This window comes from Numida meleagris, chromosome 2, assembly GCF_002078875.1.
Source record: "Numida meleagris isolate 19003 breed g44 Domestic line chromosome 2, NumMel1.0, whole genome shotgun sequence".
Taxonomy (NCBI): Eukaryota; Metazoa; Chordata; class Aves; order Galliformes; family Numididae; genus Numida; species Numida meleagris.
Window position 1 is genome coordinate 127,137,540 of NC_034410.1, and position 6,549 is coordinate 127,144,088.

General features: G+C 49.7%; 1 protein-coding gene across 5 annotated transcripts in view; it reads right to left on the bottom strand.

Annotated features, from left to right (window-relative positions):
• Positions 1–954, bottom strand: part of RNF19A (ring finger protein 19A, RBR E3 ubiquitin protein ligase) — a 59,431-nt gene extending 58,477 nt beyond the window's left edge. For 3 of the 5 annotated variants that reach the window (XM_021387232.1, XM_021387239.1, XM_021387238.1), the window contains exon 1: positions 795–954. The gene's annotated coding sequence lies outside the window, so the exon portion shown is untranslated. Of the gene's footprint in view, positions 1–21; positions 320–370; positions 611–794 lie in introns of those variants that run through there. The other 2 variants (XM_021387234.1, XM_021387235.1) reach the window with 2 other exon arrangements.

Sequence of the window (6,549 nt, forward strand, 5' to 3'; positions counted from 1 at the left end):
CCGCGAGACCCATTTCCCAACCTGCCCTTTGCCTTGCACAAATAACGCCGTCCTCGATGACAGCGGCGATAAGGCATCCGACCATCGCTCCCAGCGCGAACAGCAACGGCGTTGGTAGCGCTGCTCGCGGGCACGCTCCCAGCGAGCGACCACGAGGGCACGAAGGCTGCGAGGGCTGCCCCCCGCCCAGCCGCAGCTCTTCCTTTCCCCGCGCCGGCCCCGCTGGGGGACAAGCGCACGGGAACACCCGGCCCGACACCGCCCACCGACACCACTCCGCCTCCGCGGAGGGAAGCCCCGGGCACCCGGAGCCGCCGCGCCGGCCCGGGACGCGCAGCCGAGGCAGCGCCGGGCGGGGCCTCCCCCGTACCCCGCGAGCGGAGGCGCGGCGTCCCGGGCGGCCGCACGCCTCAACCCAACGACGGGGAGCGCGGGCCGGACCCCCTCCTCTTCTCCTTCCTCCTCCTCGGGGCGGGCCGGGCCCCTCGCCCCGCCCGGGGGGAGCCGAGGGGAGACAATGGGCGCGATGACTTCACCCGGCAGCAATGCGAGGAGCCGCCGCCGCCCACCGCCCCGAGACGCCCCTCGACCGCCGCTCCCCGGCCGCTCCCCGCCCGGCACTCGCCCCGCCGAGCTCGGGCCCCCGCCCACGGGCGGCCCCGGCTCGGAAGCTCCGCTCCACCTTCCCCTCCGCCGCGCTCGGGGCGGCGGCTGCCGGCCCCAGCAGGAGGCCCGAGGGGGAGGCCGCCTCCCGCCGCAGGGCTCCCCGCTCCCCTCGCCCCCACCCCCGGTACCTGCGAGGCGGCGGCAGCGGCGGGCGGGCGGGAGAGAGGGAGGGAGGAAGCGGCACCGCTCCGCCCGCCGGGTCCGGCCCCACGCAGGAAGCGGCCGTGTGTGTGAGTGTGAGTGTGTGTGCGGCGGGGAGGGGCGGCGCTGCCGGCGGAGGAGGCGGCCCCGGGCCCGGCGGTTTTCCCGACGCGCTGAGCTCAGCCGCACGGCGCCGCCCCCGCCCTCCCCCGGCCGCCGCTGAGGCGGGCCAGGCACGCAGCGGGGCGGCCCGGCAGGGCCCGGGCTGAGGGGCGCTGAGCCGAGGGAGGGACGGCGGCTGGAGTCGCTGTGTGCCCCCCGGGGTGCCCTGCCCGGGCGGGGCGGGGCACGGCGCGGCGCGGTGGGCAGCTGTGCGGTGGGCTCCGCACGGGGAAAAGTGCGGGGAGAGGAGTTGAGTGCTGAGGCGATTGGTTGGGTCAGCTGGCCGGGCGCCGCTTGACCTGCAGGAAGGACGCGGCCCTGATTTCGTGCCCTAGCACACCCTGCCAGCCTCTTCTCGCTATCAGGAGAGCCGCAGCCCGGCCGCTTGGCTAGATTTCTGTCTCCTTCTGCTGTGACCTTCACCACTTCTCCACAGCACTCCCCATCTCGGCAGGAACGCCGCGGCTGCCTGCCATCTCCCTGCTCGCTTTAGCTGAGCTCCGCTTCTGGGCCAGCCCCACACCCATCTCTCCGCCTTCTGCCACACTGGAAGAGTTACACGCGTACATCGCTTCTGCAGTGGTCTTAAACCTTGTGCCTTTTTCCTTCTCCGGTTAATCATTCATATTTCAGAGTGAGTGCATTCCCCAGAAATGGGCTTTGTCCCATGCTCACACACGCACAGCAGTGCTCCCATGAAGTGGCGATAGGTCCCAGCCTGCATTTAACGTGCACATGTTGCATAATGACATGTACCCTGCTTTTCCCGTGGAGTTGCATGCAGTGTACAGTCTGTTAAAGTCTTGCACGTATACATAGCCCCACTCCTGTGCACAGCTCTAAGCCAGCAGGACTGCTCCCAGTGCATAAAACTAAGCGTGGATACAGGTCTTTCCATGGTGAGATGCGTAATCCATATGACAGCATAGGCCACTGCAGCAGGCAGTGAGGGGAAGTGGAAAACAAGGGTAACAGCAATAAAATTACACTGGAATTTTGGTATTTTGTGTGCAAACCATGCAGTTCCTTCTTTGATTCCTAGCTAACTAGGTGAGTATCTGAGGATCCTGCAGTGCAGACATGCACGCATCACTTCAGGCTCATTGGTAGTGCCGCTGCATATGGCTGGACAACATATGCAGAAAATTATTATATATAACTTTGCAGGGGAAAGTCTCGGACACTTTTTTATGTATCAAATGTGATGCACAGAAATAAAGTAGAGAAGTGAGGTTGGTATGAGGGGAGAAAAAGGAAAGGTGAGTGAGGATGTGTGAGTGGCAGAGGATGAAGAGGGGAACAGACAGCACACAGAACAGTCTGATAAGTGAACACATTTTGAGTGGAACCGGAACAGCAAACCGTTTTACCAACTCAAATGTGCAGCTGTCGGTTGCAATAAAAAAAAAAAGCAGCAAGAAGAAAAGCAACGTCATGCAGTATGTATTGGTATCTAAATGTCTAGAGGAATTCAGCAAATCGGTAATGATATTCTGAGGTCTCCTCGATCATATTGGAGAACAGGAGGGCAATGGAGGCCAGGTTTTTAAATTCTGCACTGAGAGTCAGAATGGTTGCTGCAGCAGTCTGATGGTTTCCCCTTTAAGCTGATGAGGGACAAAAGAGAAAGCTCTATCCAGCTGCCTCCTAAGAGCCACGCAGCAGAGAGCCTGCAGCTACGTAGGTGCCTTTTGACAGAAGCATTCAAAACAGTCAATTAGCAAAATGCAGAAAGCACAGAGAGGAAAGAGAGCCATTTCTGCACAAGCAGTGCACTGAAAAAAAAAAAAAAGTTTGTTTTGATTTGTGAGGAGGATATATTTATTTGCTTGTTTGCTTTCCTTTTATTTTCATAGAGCAGGATGACAAAGAAATACTGAGGAAAAGCAGGGACTGCCCAGGCCCTTTAACAAAGAGGAAATACCTCATGCGCAGTGCGTTTTGTCAAGTATGCAAGGTTTATGAAAACAAACAAGCCTGTCTTTCCAAATTGCTTTCTGGAGAACATCTACGATTGAAACATTCTGTCTAGATAGTGGGGTACTTAATTCCGCTGCTGGCAGGAACGTACAAAGTGCTGTACCAGAATACAAAAATCCAAACAGAGTGTCCGGTATGTCCTGAAGAGATGTAAGCACACACAGCACACTGTCAAATGTGGAATGGCAAAAATCATAGCAGCGCGAACAGAGGCGAGCGGACAGGGCTGAGAAAGAAAAGCGCTTTTCCCCTTAGTGCTGAGGAATGGAGAATGGATATGACACGGATAACCTTCTCCTAAGTTGGTATATTCTCATTGTCTGTGCTAGTGTGGACCACCAGTCTCAGCGTAGTGTCAGTATTTACACATGCAGCAGTGGTATCTCATAGGAAAGGGTACTGTGCCTTGGGCTGGAATGTCAAATATTTATGTTCAAGTCTTTTAACTCATTTGGAAGAGCATCAAACATGGTGGGTACATGTTTCCGTACCTCTGATCCCACACCCGTGTCTCAGTCAGAAATCTTTTTGTGAATGCACAGCCTTCTTAAACAGAAAATCTCCAAAGCCAAACTCCTTTTTTTTTCTGTAGATAATTTTGTATTTCTTGCAGCCTCTGCCATCATCTGGTCTCCAGTCCATCATTTCTAGGGAAAAAAGATATCCTCAGCCTTTCCTCTTCTGCCACACTTGTGGCACACAAGTGACACACATTTGTGTCTCTGAATTTTCTCTCATCTTGTTCTGAAGAACACACTTTGTTTAGGAATTCACTGCTTTCCTACATTTACCAGCTCAAGTCTCTTGCCAAAAATGTATTTTTCAGGAGAGTTTAGCATTCCTTATGCCACAAATCCGTCTTGCAGTATTGCCCCACAAATGGCCGCATTTGTACAAAAAGTGTGGCAGAAAATTGATGTGGCAGCAGGAGCAAGTGGCATGGGGCAGGCAGAGAACTGATTGGATCAATTTTGCCATTGGAGAAAATCTAGTGTAAAAACGGACCATGAGTTGCACCTGAAGAAGAAAGGACAAAATCCCTTGACCAACAAAAACGCCTGCGTTATCCACTGAGAGGAAAATATGTCTTTAGACCAGGCATGAAAAAATATGCGACAATGAATATCAATACATAACCCATAAATATATTCTTATATATCATTATAACCAAGATACAAATTGCACAAGGATGGGAATAGGTGTTGAACTTTGTCAGATTTTTGTTTACTCTGTGAAGAATCATTTACTGCACACTGATTATCATCAATTGTATTGAGTGGAGTAGGTTAAAAAATACATACCATGGGAGAAATCCCTGTTAGGATTTTCTCAGGAAGTGTAATTAATCTGAAGATAACATGAAAGGATATTTAAACACAGGATTACTATGATAAGAAACACATTATAAATGCTTAGGATTAGCATCAAATAGAGCAAGATGAAGTAGATGCTCTCATTGATCCAAGCTACAGAATGGCTAAGTACCAGTAAATAATGTGCAGGCTGAGAATTTCCAAATTCTCAGCATGTCATAAAACATTAAAGATGAATTATGCTGCCAGGACAGGGGCTTTTTTTTCCATCTGGTCTTTCTTCTGGCCTTAAGTTGTGCCAGGGGAGGTTCAGGTTGGATATTGGGAACAATTTCTTCTCAGAAAGAGTGGTGAGGCACTGGGACAGGCTGCCCAGGGAGGTGGGGGAGTCACTGTCCCTGGAGGTGTTTGAGAGATGTGGAGATGCGGCACTGAGCGACATGGGCAGTGGGCATGGTGGGGATGGGTTGGGGTTGGACTTGGTGATCCTGGTGGTCTTTTCCACCCTTAACGATTCTGTGATTCTATGAGTGTAAGGCTTCCATAGCCACTTCAGACATCTCAGCTATCTCACAGTTTCATCATCTGATTGAATCAGTTCTGCTAGTAGTCAATAAAGAAAAAACAAGGGTAGAAGATTTAAGATACCTAAAACTACAGGCCCCAGAACATTCCTGCCCCAATAAAGAAAATCTGCTTAAAGCAATTGTAGAAGAAAAAAAGAGAGACTTTATTGTCCTCGGGCTTGATACTGCATTGTCTGCTATGGTTAGTTCTACTGACTTCAGTGAGCTCTGAGTAATGAGCACAAGCTGGAGCCTGGTAAGTGGAGAACTCCATTGCTGAGAGACCTTGATTTTCAAAGTTTTATATCAGTAAATTTAATTATTGCCATTTTTTGGCACTTTATGCTTATCTAATATAGTAACAGTGACAACTGGCCATACATACATTTTTTGCACTGCTTAGCAGATTTGATTTAATTGAAACAGAAGAGCCTAGACAACCAGTTAACCAGCAGATAGTTGTGCTGGCCATGTGGCATCTGAATTCAGATGGCGGGCTGTGCTTTGTGCCAACTCCTGGAGAACATTAGTCTTACAATGTACATGGGGAAAAAGAGACAAACCATCCAGTCCATCTCTCTGCAAATACTAGATAGCCTCTACATGTTACTTTCTGTGATTTAAAAGGACCCATTCGTTATTTTGGTGTTTTGTTAATTTGTTTGTTTGTTTTTCTCCAGCACTGAAGTCCCATGATATAGGAAATGTACAGTGTTTGCTTGACATGAAGTGCTGGACATAAACAGTGTTATGTAAGGTGTGCCATCATAGTGAGGAGCCACACTCTCCAGACTGTAAGTCCCAGTTGTTAAATTATGACCATAAGCAGGATATGGGTGGAAAGTGGGAAATGCTATTTTGTTACCTTGCACAAATAATAATAATAATAATAATAATAAATCTTATTTTCCAATTCTAAAATCTCAGAAATCCCTATATCTTCCCAGTTTCTCCACAATCTGGTAGACATTTGTAGACAAGCATATTTGCTACAGCAGAAAAAGGCCATCAATAACGTAGTTGCATTTTCTTTGTTCTTTTTTTTTCTGTTTGGACCTTTTATTGTTCTCAAGATGTCTGTTGATAAAGCACTGACTCTCCTGGTTCTTTAGAGGTGTGCCTGTCCCTAGAAAGAGAGGGAATAGAATGACTGAGATAAATCTGTATGCCACATTCTAAAAAGTTGCTCTTAAACACATACCAGCTGTCACTCTACTTTCAAGGTTCCAGAAGCCTGCAGAAGACTCATTTGTGAGCTTAAAATTTTGTGAACACCTAAAACGCCAGTTCTGGGTGAAATGTTCAAGCTCTGGAAACTTGTGGAAGTCAGGGACCCATGGGAGAGGAGGTGCAAGGTGCTCGGGTGATACCTATGTGCCTTCTTGGGGCTAGCCCCCTTTAAAGGACCGTCACTCCCCATATCCTTGGGTAGCTTCAACTTGTTAGGAGAAATGAAAATCCAGCAGGAGTTTACATTGTGAAAAGCAGCAGAATGTCCTTTCTATTGCACAACAATGTTTCCATTCCAGTCCCCTGAGCTTTCCTCCTCTTTTACTCGGAACAGACTGAAACTTCTGTTTTTTGGGCTTGAGAAGTGCTGTGCTTAGTCTCTGCCCAAAGGTGAAATTGTTTCTGGAAAGCTTGAGCAAGAATGTTTTTGCTGTATTAAGCACGAGGACAGTGGGATAGGGGGAAAGAATTGTATAAAAGCAAAAGTGCTA